The following is an 18265-nucleotide window of genomic DNA, read 5'->3' on the forward strand; positions in this document are numbered from 1 at the left end:
TATTGTTCCATATGAATTTTGTTGTTATTTTTTCTAGATCATTAACCAAGGCTGCCATTAATGGCTCCTAGTAGTGAAGCTCTGTGTATGCAAAGACTTTTCCCTCTACTCCACCCTAGGGACTGTCTAGCTCTAGAGAGAGATCTTCTCTATCTCCAGCTTTTTTTTTTTTTTTTTTAGCTCTCTGAATTTCTGGGACTCAGTTTTGGGATCTACAAAGTCATACTCAATTTTCAATCAATCATACTCAAATGTATCATACTCAAATCATGCTCAAAATCATATTCAATACCACTCATTCTAAATGTCAAATCAAATGGGGGCTCTGGTCCCCAGATCCTGAAGACTTTATAGGTTTCCCTATTTTCCTAGGCTCAGACATTCTTGTTCATTTTCAAAGCCTTCTTTTAAATGCTTCAGAAAGTGCTTGGATTTTGTTTTTTATCAGCCAGGCAGGTTTTTCTTTAGAAAGTGTGATCTTTTCAATCTGGGGCTAACAATGAGGTACCTTGAAGTAAATGCTAAATTTTGTGGGAATAATGTACTTTCTTAACTCTTCCTTTCAATTTCTTCCTTACTGTGCTAGTCTGGGTATCATTCTAGTTTCTAAAACTGAATATCTGGGTGATGGATCTGTTAGAGATGCTTTTGCTCTTTAACCAGAATGTATATTGAATAAGTCATTCTAATGGCCCATTAGCCCTGAGGCATCTTAACGCTTTTCCAAGAAATGCTCTTCTCAAGAGTCATTTTAATTCACATTTACATTAAAGGCAAATTCAGAGTCACCACTGCAATGGCATATTTTAAAATTTTTCATTTTTGTGCTTTTCCTATCGATGGAAATTTAAATTATAAAATGTCCTTTTAAAAATGGAATTACTTAGTAAGAATATGGTAAATGATAAAAGGGTTGGCTTTTTCCGTCCAAAGCTATAGTGAAGGTAAAAAGAATAAGGGAAGATGTATACAGACAGAGAGAAAGAGAGAACTATTTAACTTCTTTTTTGTTGAATTTTCTTCATCAAGAATAATGATATTCAGATAGAAAAAGTTAGAACCATAAGAGTTAAGAAGGAATTGAAACTCAACATAAAGGGGCTGTAAGTGAGCACTTAATTGACCTCATTGAATTCACTTCAACTTTCCTGAAGAAATTACATGCAAGTAGAAAAAAAGAACCTGTTATTGCTAAAGTACTGCCAGTGACCCATAAATAACTGTGAAGAATGTAAGAAGTATTCCACCAATGAAGGTAGGAAATTCCTTGTGAGCAGAGATTGTCTTATCTTTGCCTTTCTATCTGCAATGCTTAGTATAGTGCCTGGCACACAGTAAGTGTTTAATAAATGATATATTATTTCTTAAGCAAATTTTACATTGGTGAGTTTGATATATATATATATATATACATATATATGAATATTTTTAGATTAAATATTAAATGAATGATTTGTGAACACCTGGCACCTAGAAAGGTAAACAGTGGTCATTATTACATATCAGGTCATTTAGAACAAATCATGCCAGATAAAATGATCATCAAGATCTCTTTTAACTTTAAATCTATTATCCCATAAGCCTAATTATCTTTATAAGTGGGGTCAATGAACTGGTCATTCACCCAGAGATCAAGGATCTATAATTTTACTAATACCTAAATTCCTTTTTTGGGGGTAGATAAGATAGGTTATTAGATTGGTCTGATCTCTTTAATGAAGGATTTCCCAACGCTCAACTCATTTTGTGACAATACACACACACATACACACACACACACACACACACACACACATATATATATACACATACATACATATGTGTGTATGTATATAGAACATATATACATCTAGTGTGTGTGTGTGTGTGTGTGTGTATGGGATCTTTATATGCCTAAGTACAGTATCTAGTACAAATTGAATGTTTAACAAATGCTAACTGAATGACTGATTAGTTGACAATTCTTTGAGAACTGCTTAAAAGAGGTTGACTTCATCATCACATGACTAATAAGTATATGGAGGTAAGGCTGGAATTCCATGTTCCTTAACTCAGTATGTGACTTGCTAATCATTACATAATGATACCACTTTATCAGTCTACAGGAAACTATCAGAAAAATGTCTAGGTAAAGTATAACTGGATAGTAAGCATTAATAATTGTAATTGTAAATTGTACTCAATTTAAAATGATACCTTCCTCAATACAAGCATGTGAGGTAGGTAGTACAAATATTATTATCCTCATTTTTCAGAGAAGGAACTTGAACCTAAATGACTAACTTGAAGTCAGAGAGAAAGAATAAGTATCACAGCAAAGATTTGAATCCAAGAATCCTGAATCCAGGTCCAGCTTATTTCCCCCCTATCATACACTGCTTTTCACAAAATATTTGATAAAGTCTTTCATGATATAATTACAGAGAAAATGAAGAAAGTTACCCTAAATAATTGTGCAATTATGTGAATTTGAAACTGCTTGATTAAATGGATGTAAAGATTGTTGATTAATGGACTGATCTCAGACTCTGTCCTTTACCATGTTCTGGTCAATATGTCATCAGTGACTTAAAAAAAGAACTCAATGGCATGCTCATTAAACATGCTGATGACCCAAAGCTTAAAAGAATATCTATTATGGATGGAATTGAAACTGGGAAAGCTAAAAATTGAGCAAAGATAAATTTAGTCTTAGGCTTAGGTTAGGAAAAACCCCAAACTTCATAGAATTGCAAAAATAAGCCTAGACCTGAATTCATGTTTTAAAAAAAAATTTCAGGAGCTTTAGTAAATTGTAAGCCCCAATCTAAGAAATCAATGTGACTTTGTTGCCAAAAAAATCTAGGTTGCTTTAAGAGAAAGATGTTGTCTAGAGCAAGGGAGACATCATGCGGATACTGTAATCTCCCTTGATCTGACCATAAGTAGAGTGTTGTATTCAGATTTAAGCATCACATTTTATGAGAGTCGTTGACAAAATTAATTTTGAATTTTGAAGAGGACTATTAGAGATGTGAAACTGATGGAGGAACCCTGAAACTGTCCTCTGACTTTGAGGGAGAAGCCATGGGTGAGCTCTTGAGAAACTCTCCTCTGGGAGACACCTGACTCAGGGAATCAAGATAAAGTATCTTCATTCTGTTATCTTGGTGGAACTAGCTATACCCTCTTTTGAGCTGAAAATTAGTCCAGGACCACTCCTACTTAGCTTGAACTTAAGTGGTCTCATTCTATTGGAAATCTAGGCCTGGGGCAATAATTTCATTCAATTGAAACTTCAGTCTCAGATTTCCTAATAAAGGGCAATTTTAAACTCATTTCTTTGCAGAGGCCCAAAGTGGGACCATGCCTTATCAAGGAACCTCTCTTTCCTTGGCATAGCTGCCTGTCCAGACCTCTGCATGCTGTGAAGACATTCTCTTCTCAGTGTTAACACCTCTGTTTACTTCTCTGCCAGGACCTCATCACTGAGGAAATTAGTCTCCTAGCAAAGTCAACTTCTGCAGTGCCAATAAAACTGTCTTTTGTCAGTCAAACTTTTCAGGTTTGTGAATTCTTTCACGTTGAACCTGTGCTGACCAGAAGGAGTTCCCACAACTCTCTACACTGCCACTAACTGCATCATTTTGGTTCCCTGACTGGGGTCCCCGAAAATTTGGATGAGGTAAAGCCTTTTCTTGCTTTATTCTACAGCTGGACACTCAAATACCCGGGCAGGTCTGAGTCAGCGGAGCCCCAGGCTCGAGCAGAGTTCTCTCAGGGATGTCTGGTATGAGAATACTTTCATTTTCTGACAAAAAGTCCCCCTTACTCAGGAAGCATTTTGTCATCTCTCCATCTCTAGAGACAACTAGAGACTGACAAGGAGCTATAGAATTGAGGAAACAAAGGATTTTTTTTTTTTTTTTTTTTGCAAAATGGGACAAAATACCTCTGTTTCTAAGATGAAAGATTTCAAATCTAAAAAGCTTAAATTAAAACAGCATTGTGGGATGCTTAAACTTGCTGGAAGGAAATCAAACTCCTTCCTTCCAGCTCCTCTAGGGACAAGGAAGCCTCCCTCTGCATCTCTCTGCAGTCTTTATCAGGAAGATTCTAAATCCCTTTCAGAACAGGACTTTATCTTTTTAACTCCATCTCTCTCACCTGAAACTAAATCCTGGGACTTCCAGCTTTTTTTCTCTTCTTCAGGATGCTGATGCTAATTTCTCCCAGACTGAGGAGAAACCTGGCCATTACTCTAGGGACCTCAGCTTTTTGAGGGGTCCAAGGCCATCGCCCTCCTTGATCTGTCCTGAGGAGATGTTAATGTTAAACTATCTGCTCCAGATACACGGAGGGAGCTACAGAAACCAGATTTGGTCCCTCAAATTTTTCCCTTAAAATTGTCTGTTGGAATCTTTAATGATAGGAATCAAGCTTTTGCTGAAGAGAGAGGCCATGGAATTAAAGCAAGATTTGGAGAAAAGTCCCTATTTTTGTCTGCTATTTCCAGAAACCACAGAAACTACAGAGACTGTAGGTATCATGGAAACTGTCCAAGGAGACTCTCCAGTCCTTGTCCTGAGTTTAAGCAGAAGGAGCACTGGAGGAGGGATTGCCTACAGGGGTAGAGCAGCCCTCCCCCCCAATGTCCTGCCCTATGGCAGGAGTTTGGGGCCTGGTCAAGTTCCTCCTCACCCCATCACAACAGCCCAGCACCCAAAAGCCCAATACCTGATGGTCAGTAAGATGGGATGGGCTTCTCCTTCACTCTTACTGTGCAACTCTGGTCTCTCTTACCCCTCCCCCACTAACCACATCAAACTATGCCATAAAAAAGACTGGTCGAGGGAACTAGAGAATTATAGACTTTGATATTTAAAATGGACTTGATTACCTTCCACAATCACGGAATGACATTGGAATAATGACATGGATCCCTATGAGTCACCAGGTGAGAGGTTATCTGGTAATGGTCAGAGAAAGAAGAATTTGCAAATAAGTGAATAGCCAGCTGAAGAGATGCTATGTAAAAATGAGCTTTGGGTTTCTGGATCACAGTTTATAGTGTAAGAATTCACTCCTATCACTCCTAATGGTGATTGATGAAAAATAAATATAATATATGTATATCATATTTATATTATATATATGTATGTGTGTATATATATATATGTATATTTATTTATTTATTTGTTTGTTTGTTTATTTATTTATTTATTTATTACAGAGAAGAATTTAAGTGGAAAAAGGGAAGGGAAAAATTTGTCACTGAAATTGACCAAGCTTCATTTCACATAGAATAATTAGAACATCATAAAAAGAGCAATAGAGAGGGCTAGTAATTTACAGGAAACAATATCCAAGAAAACCCATAGTTTCATGAATAACAAAAATGGTGAAAAAGAGAGCTTCATACAAAACAAATTGAACTTCAGAAACATCCTAAGACTGAAGGATGGAACTCATTACCAGAATATGGCACACCCATATTCCAAAGATATAAAATAGATAAATGGAAGGATGGAGTAGTACTGTGTATAAGAAGATATATTGAACTATGAGACTGAATGTGAATCAAAGCATAATATTTTCATCTTTTTTGGTGTTCTTTGTTTTTGCTTATTTTTTTTTCTTATGTCTTTCCCCTTTTGATCTGATTTTTCTTGTACTGTATAATGAATATGGAAATATGTTTAGAAGAATTGCACATTTAGCCTATATTGGATTGCTTGCTGTTCAGAGAAGTGAGGAGAGATAGAGGGATGAAGAAAAATTTGAAGGAAAACATTTTGCAAAGGTGAATGTTAAACATGATTTCTCCATGTATTGGAAAAACAAAAAGCTATTAAAAAGAAGATTATATAGTGTGAGGATAGCTAAGAGGATAAAAATAAGAAAAATTAGAAGAAAGAAAGAGGGAGGAAGAGAGAGAGTCAGAGAGACAGAGAGGAAGGAGAGTGAGAGACAAAGAAAGACAGAAAGATAGAGAAACACAGAGAGAGAGACAGAGACAGAGACAGAGAGAGAGACAGACAGACACACAGAGAGAAACAGACAGAGATTCAGAGAGAGAGAGAGAGAAACAACGAAAAAAATGCAAAGGGAAATCAAGGTGGAGAGCATTTAGATAGAGGTGAAAAGAGGAGATATCCAGTGTGTCTATTGCTACTGTAGTATACTACTGACTTCCTGGACAGTTGGAGTAATGGGATGACAAGTTTGGGATATAGTGCATACTTGGTTGAGAAGAAACATGTTTAAGTATTGGGGTTCTTCAATCATCTGGACATTTGCTTAGAGCTCTGTCTTTGCAAAAAGCAGAGTAGCTAAAATACATTCTTTACTGGCCCTACTGCTTGTTTCATGCTATATCAAAGGTGAAAGAACCTATAAGAAGAATTATTTTCCCAAAATTAATTTTAACCAATAAGGAGGAAAAGAATGTCAAGCTAGAAATAATAAGAATGATGTAAGCAAATGACTATTTTGACATTGACCATAATGAAGAAGAAGAAAAAAATAAAAAGCTGGCCATGGACTGATAGGCACAGGAGTTAGGGTAAAGCAGATTTCAAAGAACTTAGAAAAAAAAGAAAACTAAATATCTAATAACCTCAAGTCAGTCTATGAAGGATAGGAAGCTCTCAAAAATGAAAATTTAATGACATGAACAGAAATGATTCTCAGAAAAAGGCATATAGAGAAGGTGCCTAAAAGTGAATGACTATACATTAGTGAAACTCATCAATTCTAATTTTTGGAAAGAGCTGGATAAAAGATAGGATAGGGGAAATGTAACCGATGTTAAATACAAAAGAATAGTTTTAGAAGTACAAAATAAAATGATGACCTGAGCTTCACAAGTAAGAACAACAGGTTTCATTTTTCTTTTAAAAAATGAAATGTAAGGAACAAGAAGACAATCAAAGAAAGGATAGATCCACGCTTGGAGCAAATGGGAGGTCAACAATAGAGGAGCATGCAAAGGCTGAACTACTCAATTATTATTTTCTGGAAACTTGTCATCCCATTACTTCATCTGCCCAGAAGCTTAGCAGCGTACCACAGTGGCAGTAGGCACAGTTGGTATTCTCCTTTCATCCCCATCTAAATATTTTCCACCATGTTTTCACCTTGAAATTCTTAGCTATCAAGTGAAACGAGCAGAACCAGGAGATTATTATACACTTCGACAACGATATTGTATGAGGATGTATTCTGATGAAAGTGGATCTCTTTGACAAAGAGACCTAACTCAGTTTCAATTGATAAATGATGGACAGAAACAGCTACACCCAAAGAAAGAATACTGGGAAACGAATGTGAACTATTTGCATTTTTGTTTTTCTTCCCGGGTTATTTTTACCTTCTGAATCCAATTCTCCCTGTGCAACAAGAGAACTGTTCAGTTCTGCAAACATGCATTGCATCTAGGATATACTGCAACATATCTAACATATATAGGACTGCTTGCCATCTAGGGGAGGGGGTGGAGGGAGGGAGAGGAAAAATCGGAACAGAAGCGAATGCAAGGGATAATGTTGTAAAAAAATTACCCTGGCATGGATTCTGTCAATATAAAGTTATTATAAAATAAAATAAAATATTAAAAAAAGCCAAAAAAGAAAAAAAAAGAAATTCTTAGCTATCCTCGCACAAATATCACATTTTAATAGAAAAGTAGCTCAGTGCTGCTTTTTTTCTCTTCAAGAAATATGATCAGGTCAGCTAGGTGGTGCAGTGGATAGAACACCAGCCCTGAAATCAGAAGGACCTGAGTTCAAACTTGGTCTCATGTCCTGACTGTGTGACCCTGGGCAAGTCACTTAACCCCAATTGCCTCAGCAAAAAATATATATATGATCAATGGGGTTGGGAAAGAGAAAAAAGAAGAAGTTTACTGGGAGTTGAAACCAAAGAAGTGAAGAGCTTAGCTGTCCTTAATACATTCAGGCCACCTAGATGGCTACATCCTAGGGCAATGATAGAACTAGCAGCTATGATTATTGAGCCATGATTAAATGATCTCTGAAATATCAAAGCAACTAAGAGAGGTGCCTCTGGTCTGGGACAAAGTAAATGTCCAAATTTTTAAAAGAGGGTAGAGTCTGCAAATTATTGGTCAATGTTTCTGACTTTTACTCCTGGCAGTATTCTAGAATGTATCATTAAAGGACTGGTTTATGAACATTTAAAATTTTTAGTAATTAGTGATAATAAAAACAAATCCATATCATCAGGAACAGGTCATATTATATTAACTTAATCTCCTTTTCTGCCAGTGTTACTAGATAGAGGAATATGTTGGATACTAAATAACTTTATTTTAACAAGGCATATTATCATTGGAGCACTGGGGGTACATTTAGTTGAATTCAAAACTAACTGAATGAATGGAACAGAAAATTAGTGATTAATAGGTTGGACCTCTTAGGAGGTCTTGAATAGAGTGCTCCAGGATTCTGTACTGTCCTTTTAAAACTGAATCCAAGAAACAAAAGCTATGATCATGGCAACTGTAATAAATCTTTATGAGGAAATATTGATGTATTTAAAAAACAAGATTAGCAATTAATAAGAAATATCGGACCATACGAATCTGTCACTTTCTTCAGCCATGATAAACCCACCTAGGTGCACCCATGAGAATCACAGAATGGTAGTGTTGGAAGTGCTACTCTTGGGATCATCTAGTTTAAACTCTTCACTTTCCTCCCCTTCCCCAAGTTTTACAGTTGCGTTTTGTCCTTATATCATAGTCTTTTCCTTTTAACCCCTTAATCCCTATCATCAGACTCTTCCTTTTAAGAAGAAAAAAACATTTAAGCAAAGCTACTGACATAGAAGCCACATGGGGCATCATCCCAATGTCATGGTCCCTATCTCTATAAGGAGAAGGTAAGAGGCAGTTTTTAAATCATGTCTCCAGAACCAAGACTGTTCATTCTTATTTGTCAGAGTTTGACTGCTTTTTAAATGTTATTGTTTACATTGTTGTAGTTATTGGGCATTCTTCTCTTGGTTGTTTTTTTCACTTCGCATCAGTCTACATGAGTCTTCCTGTGTTCTTCTAATTTTTTCACATTCATAATTCCTTATGAAACAAGACCATTCCATTATAGACCTGTACTACAGGCTGTTTGTCTATTCTCCAATCAATGTGTGTACTCATTTCATTTCCAAACAAAGGTCCATGCGCAATTTTTTTCCTATTAACACTTTTTTTTTAAGCCATAGAATGACTCTTAAATTTAGGAGACTAATGAGTGGATCAGTCTAGAAACCTGAGATACTAAGAACTCAAAGTAGAGCAAATCCTGTATGGAAATACCTACTCACAATTTCACAAGTCAGATTTTCACTGCTATCTAATTATGTGCTAGGCTTTACTTTCCTATTCTGAAATGGAAATTATAATGTTAGTTCTCCCGAAAGCCATGACTTTTGTATTGGACACAGTGACTGCTGATTTTCTTTGCACTATTAGAACCTTCATCAGAGTCTCTCTTAATGTTACAACAACATGGCATTTGGCTTTAATTTCTATGGAGTACTCGTGCTTTGGATTTCCTGGGATTATTCTATAACTTTTTCAAGTCTTGAATGAGGTCCATGACTAGGAGGGGAAAATGGAGGATTCCAGGTGCTACTTGTTGTCCCCAAATGAGTACAGATCCTTAAGCCAAAAGAAACACAACCCCCTCCCTGCTTTCAGGGTGTATCTGGAGAAGTTGCAAACATATGTTGTTTGTCTTGAGAAGTGGCCAATATTTTTAAAGTACCAATAAACGAAATGTATTTATAGTAAACTTTGTTTTCAAATTATAAAGAAAGACTGAGCTCCTAGCTCCCCCTATGAGTGTAGTGATATGATCAACAAGGAAGAAATACCACCAAGTCCAACTCTCCTTTTATCCAGAACAAAAGAACATGATTTGCTCCAGATTATACAGCAGATCAGTAAATATCTGGGAATGGAAGCTGAGTCTCCTAACTCCCAGGCTGGTGCTTTTTCCACTACAGACCATCACCTTCTCCTCTTCCTAATCCCCTTTTGTATTTTCACTGCTTACTCTTGGTCATGAAAAGAATATGTGTGCAGTTGTGTGGGAGCCACCAGAGAAGTGGTTTTCTTATTTTTAAAAAAGGTGAACATAAGAATAATGGCCCCCAAGAGGAAAGCAAAAGCATCAGCTGTGCAGGGAGCAGAACTGCAGCCACAGGCATTCATTCATTTTACTCATTCCTTCATTCGCTCTCATTTGTTCAAACATTTGCTGAGAGCCTTCTAGAGGAAATTCCTTGTGCTTGGGGATACAGAAAGAGAAATGATGTCTGGCCCTTACCCTCAGAGTTCCCAGTCTAGTGGATAGGTTAAAACATATGGGGAAATATCAGGCAAGCATGCCCCTTCTTTAAGACTACCTTTAACATACTCAGCATGTACCTTGTTTGTATGGAGTTGTTTGATTTTCTTTCCCTATTAGACTGTAAACTTCTCTAGGTCAGCAATTTTGTTGGCTTTTCTTTATATTTCCAATACTTAGCACAGTATAAACACATAGCTGGTGCTAAATAAATGCTTATTGAGTGATAAGGCAGCATTTATGAAGTACCTAGTATGTGCTGGGTACAAGAGATATGAAAATAAGAACCAAATAACCTCTTTTCTCAAGAACTTACATTCTAGACAGATATACTGATATTCTACACAGATAATTGGAGTATATTTGAGAACTTCAGAGTACTATATGATTAGATAAGAGATAAGTCACTTCAAGCTGATAGAAGGATGAAGTTGGACTATGTAGAAGTCACGTTTGAATTGGATGTTAAAAGATGAGTAACACATCAACAAGATGAGATGGGGCTGAAGAAGAGGATCCAAATGGTTGAACCTTAGGCTGAATTCTCCTCTTTGCCCAAAGAAGGTTGTACTAGGAAAAAACTCAAACAAAGGCTGTAGGGCCTAAAACAGACCACATATTAACCTTGGGTGCCTCTGTAATACTCCGATTCCTGGTTTGCATAGCTGATGGAGGGGACTGCTGGATGGGCACCAAAGCTGTACACCTCCATGGCACAGAAATGGTCCCAGTCAACTGTAAATGAACACTTCTTATTAAAATGAACAACCTCCCTCTACAGATTCTTGGCACATGCTATCATGCACACTCCAGAGACTCCATGACTTCATGGGCAGAGGAAAAGAGTTATGAAAAACTCAACAAACCTCTCTCCTTCCAATTGAATGGGTTTTTTTCCTTCTTTGACTTTGGTGTTGCTACCTATCTTCTTCTCCTTGAAAGCCACCACATCTTGGCTTCCAAGACTTGAGACTATTATGATCTTCTTCCAGCCTCCTCTATTTTGTCTCCTTTGATAGCTCCTCTTCCTCTTCCCCTTCTTCCAGGTCCATTATGCAGCTCTCTACATCCCTCTCTTTATGTTGATTCCACTGAAGACCTCCCTTTGATTTCAGCTATGTTAAATGGAGAGCCTCCCATCTAACCTCATTCAATTTCATCTTAAGTACCTTTTTCTTTCATACTCTTGACCTAATCTGTCACTAAGTTCTGCCATTTTTCTTGCCATGAATTGCAGAGATTTTGTTGGCTTTTCATTCATGTTCCTTTTCAAACCTTTATTTAATGTACGAGTTACTTCTAGATGGTCTCTCTTTCACTTGGTCCCCTGTCTCTCTAATTTGTCTTTCATATTCCTGCCCAAATTGTTTTCCTTAACATGGATTCTTTCATGCTAATTTTGAATACTCCATAGTAGGTGCAATCCCTGGCAAAAAGTAGGAATTTAATAAATGCTTGTTGAGTGATCATAAACCTACAATGGCTCTTATTGTTGTATTAGCTCCTGCTTGCCCCATCTCTCCACTTACCCAAGCATTTTGTCTAAGCAGAATGCAATGTCCTTGTGCTCTGTGGTCTGAGCACTCCGTCCTGTACCCCTGCTCTCAGTACTTCCTGCTCTTGATAAGGCTGTAACTACTGATGTCTGCTTCTGTATCTTCCTGCTTATGCAATTAACACCCTCCTCTAACTTGTGCTTTTAGCCTTATAAATCCTTGCCTTCTGCTGTCCAGGGCTGCTTGACTTCGGTCTTGTTATGCCCCTTTGCAGCCACCAGCAAATAAACTCCACTTGAAATTTTATCAAGTCTCACTCACTGTTCTCCTAGGTATAACACTGTGATATTGGTTTGTATTTGAAAGAGCACTAACTTTAGAATCAAGGGATCTGTTACTACTTATTACTCAGTGATCATGAGCAAAGAAGCTAACTTTTCTGAGCCTCAGTTTCCTTAACTGTAAAATGGCATTAGTAATATCTCCAAGTGAGGGGCAGCAAGTAGATAGAGCACCAGCCTGGAGTCAGGAGGATCTGAATTAAATTTTGTTCTCAGACATTTGACACTTACTAGCTATGTGATGCTGGGCAAGGCATCCATTTTCCTTGCCAAAAATAATAATACCTTCAAGTTCTTATTTCACAGTGAGGATCAAATGAGATATGTTACACAAAACTTTGCAACATTAAATCACTATGAAAAATTCAATTATTTGGGATGATAATGATCTTGGACAGTCATTTAACTTATTTGAATATCTGTTTCCTCTTATTCAAACTGGGGAAGTTAGATTACATGATCCTCTAAGGTCCTTTCCAGCTCAAAGTTCCACACCTATTTTATCATATTTTTGTTTTGATACTTACAAGATTGCTCCTATAATTAAAGGTAAATTGTCACCAGATGGCAATAATATGCCAAGACATATCTAATACAGGGGTTAGCCCACATTGCCCACCAAAGTTGCTTTCTGAAATAATAAATCTGAATTTCTGAAAAATAAATCTGATTCTGAGTCTGATTTCTTTACTTCAGCAACATGTAACTGGACAACTGCAGTTACCCTATTTTACCACCAGGTATCACTCTTGGCAACTTACTGCTTAGCACACAATCTCTCACGCCTTTGGATGGAGCTGGCAAAAGAATTCTACATGATAGAACCTTGTATTCTTTTTAGCAGATTCAATTCATTATTTGCAGAAGCCTTTGCCTTCATAATTCCCACTTAATATATAGAATGACAAAGTAGATTGAAAGAAAAAATGGCTTAAAGTTGTCAACTTCTTAAGTGAAATGATCCAAGGATCAGTCCTTGATTTTGGCCTGCCTTAAATTTAAATCATGACTTAGAAGAAGGCAAAGTTGTAATGTTTTGTCAATTCTGCAGATGACACAAAGCTGAAAGGAAGTGCTAGGTCATCTAGTGATTTAGGGTCCAAAAAGATTTCTATGAGCTAAAGCAATAAGCAACAAGAAGAAATTTTAAAGGGAACATTATTAAGTCCTATATTTAGGTTCAAGGGACAACTAGGTTGCATAGTAAATCTAGTTCAGATCTGGCCTTAGACAGTAGATGTGTAACCCTGAGGAATTCATTTAATCCTGTTTGCCTCAATTTCCTCAATTGTAAATGAGGTAGAAAAGAAAATGGCAAACCACTCCAATACCTCCTTTCCCAAAAAATCCAAATAGGGCCATGAAGAATTGGACAGATTTGAAAAAATGACTGGACTACAACAAATTTAGGTTTAAAGCAACAGATTGTATAAGGACAGGATGGATGAGACCTGGTTACACAGTAGTTCATATGAAAAAAATTCTAGGAGTGTTTGTTGATCACAAGCTCCTTGGAAACCAGTAGTGTGGTGCAGCTGCTAAAACAAAATGAATACAATAGGCTCCATTAGTGGAAAAACTTACTTGTCTAGTAAACTAGATCACATTCAGAGAAAGGTACCAAGATGTTGGAGTGTTTGAAAATTGTGTTGAATTGAGGAATAGTTGGATGAACTGGGAATGTTAGCCTAAAGATGAAAAGACTTTGGATGGAGAAAGAGAAACATGATAACTTGTCTTTACATAGCTGAATATCTGTTAGGCAGAAGAGGAATAGACTATCTTGCTTCAGAGAACATAGCTAAGACCAATGGATGGCATATTTGAGGATCCAAATTTAACAAAGAAGTTGAGCTGGGTACAACATTTTTATAAGGTGAAAGATTTTCTCTAAAAATAAGAAAAAAAACTTTAATAAAATTAAAACTACTCAAAATGGAATATGTTGCCAGTGAGTTTCCCATTATTTGGCAGATTCAACCAGAGACTGGATTATGATGTCTAAGGGATATTGCTGAAGGAGTTTTGTGATGGGAGGGAAGTCTTAGTAGATGACCTATAACTTCCATTCAAAATCCAAGATACTATAATTCTAAAATTCAAAGATAGATTCTGTTCTGATGTATAATACTGAATATTGCAAGTCAGATTTTTCAGAGTACATCTCTGCACTGCATTTCTGCTGCTCTTCCCACTACTGCATGATTCTTTCAGGCAGAAAATTCTGGCTCTAAAAGCTTCTAATTCCTTTCTTGCCTTAGGTCAAAGAAAATAAAGATTATTATAAAGAATCATGCTAGTAACAGTAAACGTATCCATGTCTTTTCTCCTAAGAGGAAGTGTTTTTCTACTTTTTTCTTTTTAAAGATTAACCTCCTCCTTCTTTCCATCCTTTTTTTGGTGACAATTTGAAACAGATATATATATATATATATGTAATTTCAGTTAGAGCTTCAGGAACAGAAATGCTGGACCCCTATTTAGAGAGGATGTTTTTGGCTAAGCAATCAGGGTTAAATGACTTGTTCAGGGGGTCACACAGGTAGAAAGTGTTAAATGTCTGAGGTCACATTCAAACTCAGATCTTCTGGATAGTACTCTATTCATTGGTACTCTATCCATTGCACCATCTAGATGTACCATCTGCTTAGAATTTTAATTAAGTTTCATGAAAATCCCTTTGGTTTTACCAAATCAAATCCCTCTTTGGATTTGAGATTCTTGTCATTATGTCATTTGATACTCTGTTCAAATCTGTAGTCTAAGTAACTCTATGACTTTACAAACAATAAATATAGTTTGTATCTCAATACTGCTTCAAAATTTCAAGATATTGTCTTGACCACAACCTTTAGGGTTTTGAAGTTTCATGAGAGTTCTATTGACCTGAGCCTTTTATTCATTTGACTTTTGCTGTGCCACAAATTCCTGCCACCAAATGGAAACTGAGGCTCAGTGATATTCCAGTGTAAAGAAAACCTTATTGTGCAGTTAAAAGAGCATAAGAACTGAAGGAAGACCTGAGTTGAAATTGTGCCACTTACTAGCTGTGTGTTCCTGGGCAAATCATTTAACCTTTGCCTGCCTCAGTTTCCTCATGTAGAAAGGGAAGCGATTACAGCACCAACCTCCCAATGATAGTGTAAAGAGAAAATAAGAAAATATTTTTAAAATACTTTTGAAAGCTTAAAGTGTAGCTTATTGTTGTTCAGTCATTTCAATTGTGTCCAATAATTTGTGATCACATTTGAGATGTTCTTGGCAAAGATACTGGAGTGGTTTGCCATTTCTCACTCTAGAACATTTTACAGATGAGGAAACTGAGAAAACAGGATTAAGTGACTTGTGTATATGTATGTATATAAACTCACATATACATTCACACAAAACAAAATAAGACAAAATTAAAAATTAAGAGGGAAACTTCAAGATGCTAAGTGGTTTATCATACTGCCTCATCTACTCCTGATATTATTTGTCATAGAGGAAGTCCTAGATTTATCTTTAATCTGATGTCAAAATTCTTTCTATAATCTCTTCCTCACTGTCCCTTAGCTGACATGGGGCACTCGTACTACTATCTTTGTTTAACAGAAAACTCCTGACCTACACAGTGCAGAGATACTTATTTTCTGATGGATCCACTGCTCTTCTCCCAACTAACTAAAATGTGACTTCTTCAATTCTGTTTTCTTAAACAGTTGGCTACACTGGACAGGTACTGCTATATAGCAGAAAAGGTCACTTCATTTGGAGTCAGAAGATTTGGATTCAAATCTACTACGTATTTCCCAGGAGACCTTGGGTAAACAACTTAATGTCTCTGTGTTTTAGTTGTCTCATTTGGAAAATGGTGGGCATTGGATCAGATCAGCGGTTCTTGGCTTTGATTGTGCCATGCACCCTGCTACCAATCCAGTGATATCCATGGACTCTTATCAGAACAGTGATTTGTTGCCCACATTCATAATGTAAGAAAATTCTAACTTTCTGTACAAAATTAGTGAGAGTAAAGATGTATTTTTCCCATGTAATCTCACAGACTCAAAGGACTTGTGGAGCTTTTTAAGATCATAAGGCAAGAAAATAATGCTTTCCAGACTTGGGAGATAGACTATGCAGACACCATTCCCTTATATACATGATGTTCGCCCTCAGATTCTATGTCTTGATTTATCTTATTTTGCTTAAATAGAATTTCTTGGTCTATAGCAATCCTGCTTAATATTCAAAGACAAATACATGAAGCCTTTCCTGCTTATTTGTAAGAATGTGAGCATTTCAGACTGGCAAATTTTCAGAATTTAAGGTGCAAATAACCAAAACAATGATATGAAAAACAATGACTCAGACTGCATTTACACCTTGTAAAGGGTGAGCTCCTTTCATATTTAAGTGAATCATGTGGCACCTTGTAAAAGATAAAACTTTTAGGGGAATCATTTGCATATAATCAATTGAGGAAAGTAGCTGAATAGAGAGATGAACTAAACCCAGAGCATTGTTTATCCTTTTCTCTCATTTGCATGAACCAACAGGTAAGACATAGAATTAAAAACAAACAAAAATAAATCAGGGAAGTTTGAACTCTAGTGTTGCTTAGTGATCATAGAACAAGTGACTTCTGTGTTATGGTTTAGCCAACAGAGATGAAGACTGGGAAATGTACTTTATCACCCGAAGTTAGGATAAGTCTTCTCATAAAGAGACCAGTCTTGTACCTGGATGGATGTTATAAGGAAAGACTAAACATAAAGGGCATTAGCTTGCTAAGATGATTCTGCTCTCCCATTTCCAGCTGAAAGTAGCAAGATTCAAGACCAAAGTCCTGAAGAAGCAAGAGCCAGGGATTCTTCTACCTCTATAAAGGGTCTCTATTCTTTTTAAGATGTTAGTCAGAGTACTATCCCAGCTGGGGATTCAGAGTTAAAAGATTTGAAAAAAAAAAAGAGAGAGAGAATTATGATTCCTTTTGTTACAATTTCCCAGAGTAGAGAAAGGTTGTATATAGCATCTAGTTAAAGTCAGTTGGAAGATGACTTTCATACCCATTCATCATACCAACCCTTAGTGCTACCAGTCTCAAAACGTTCTCCCCCGTATGTGAGTTCCTGTTACAGCATCACAGTAGTTTAGTTCTCATTTGTTCTGTTTCATGTGTTAATCTTCTCTATAGAATGATAGCATAAGCTCAACTCCTTGATGTCGGGAGGCCTTTCTCAGTTTTACTTTACGCCCCCCTACAATCAGTATGGCTAGTATTGAACATGTAAGGATCACAAGATCTCTCTGAATTTTAACTTTGTATAGGTAATGATAGTTATTTATCTGCTGGCTCATGATAATTTGATGAAAGTTAACAAGATGATATCTGTAAATATGTGGAATTGTTGGAAAGTAGAGAAATATAAAAATGTGAGATTTTACTTGAGGGCTTACTGTTTCTAGTGCAACACTACTGGACATGGTTAAAGTCACTGTTTGAAAAGATTAATGACTATCAACATATCAACAAGTAAAACCAGATCATATTATTTCCCAAATCATACCACTAAGTTTAGTAATAGAATAGTAATAGTAATCACTTTAAGATTAGCCAATGTGGCTCTTAAATTTTTACCTTTCTCAAAGTGTGGTACAAATGCCTTTAATAAAGTACAAAATGGCAACAAGCCTTGAGTAAATAATGAGGGGATTCAGTTTGGAAAAAGTAGGCACCAGTCAGAGTTATGCTCAGCTAAAATAAAATTGAAAATAAAGGAAATTCAGTCACACATGGGGACTGTTGAACAGGAAAAAATGAATAGGTAGAGTTACAGAAAAAATGCTGAAATGTAACATTTGGGTTGAACACAGAGAAAGGAGATTTGAAGTGGGCTTACATATGTTCCTCATATAGGTAAAGGTCTAGTGAAATATATGCCATATGCCAATAGGGGAATCATCTTGATTTTATCAAGGTGGGCAGCTCCCGATATGATAACGCCCTCTACTAACATAAGTTACAACCCATATCTGACTTAGTAAATTAGTCCTGGGGAGTTTTCTGAAGCATAATAAACACTTAATCTTGAGA

At 36.5% G+C, this 18265-nt stretch overlaps 1 protein-coding gene across 1 annotated transcript in view; it reads right to left on the minus strand.

Annotated features, from left to right (window-relative positions):
• The window catches only part of HPSE2 (heparanase 2 (inactive)), a 298488-nt gene that overhangs the window by 238348 nt on the left and 41875 nt on the right, over positions 1-18265 (minus strand). The window lies entirely within an intron of this gene.

The sequence above is a fragment of the Antechinus flavipes genome, chromosome 2 (assembly GCF_016432865.1).
Source record: "Antechinus flavipes isolate AdamAnt ecotype Samford, QLD, Australia chromosome 2, AdamAnt_v2, whole genome shotgun sequence".
NCBI classification, from domain to species: domain Eukaryota; kingdom Metazoa; phylum Chordata; class Mammalia; order Dasyuromorphia; family Dasyuridae; genus Antechinus; species Antechinus flavipes.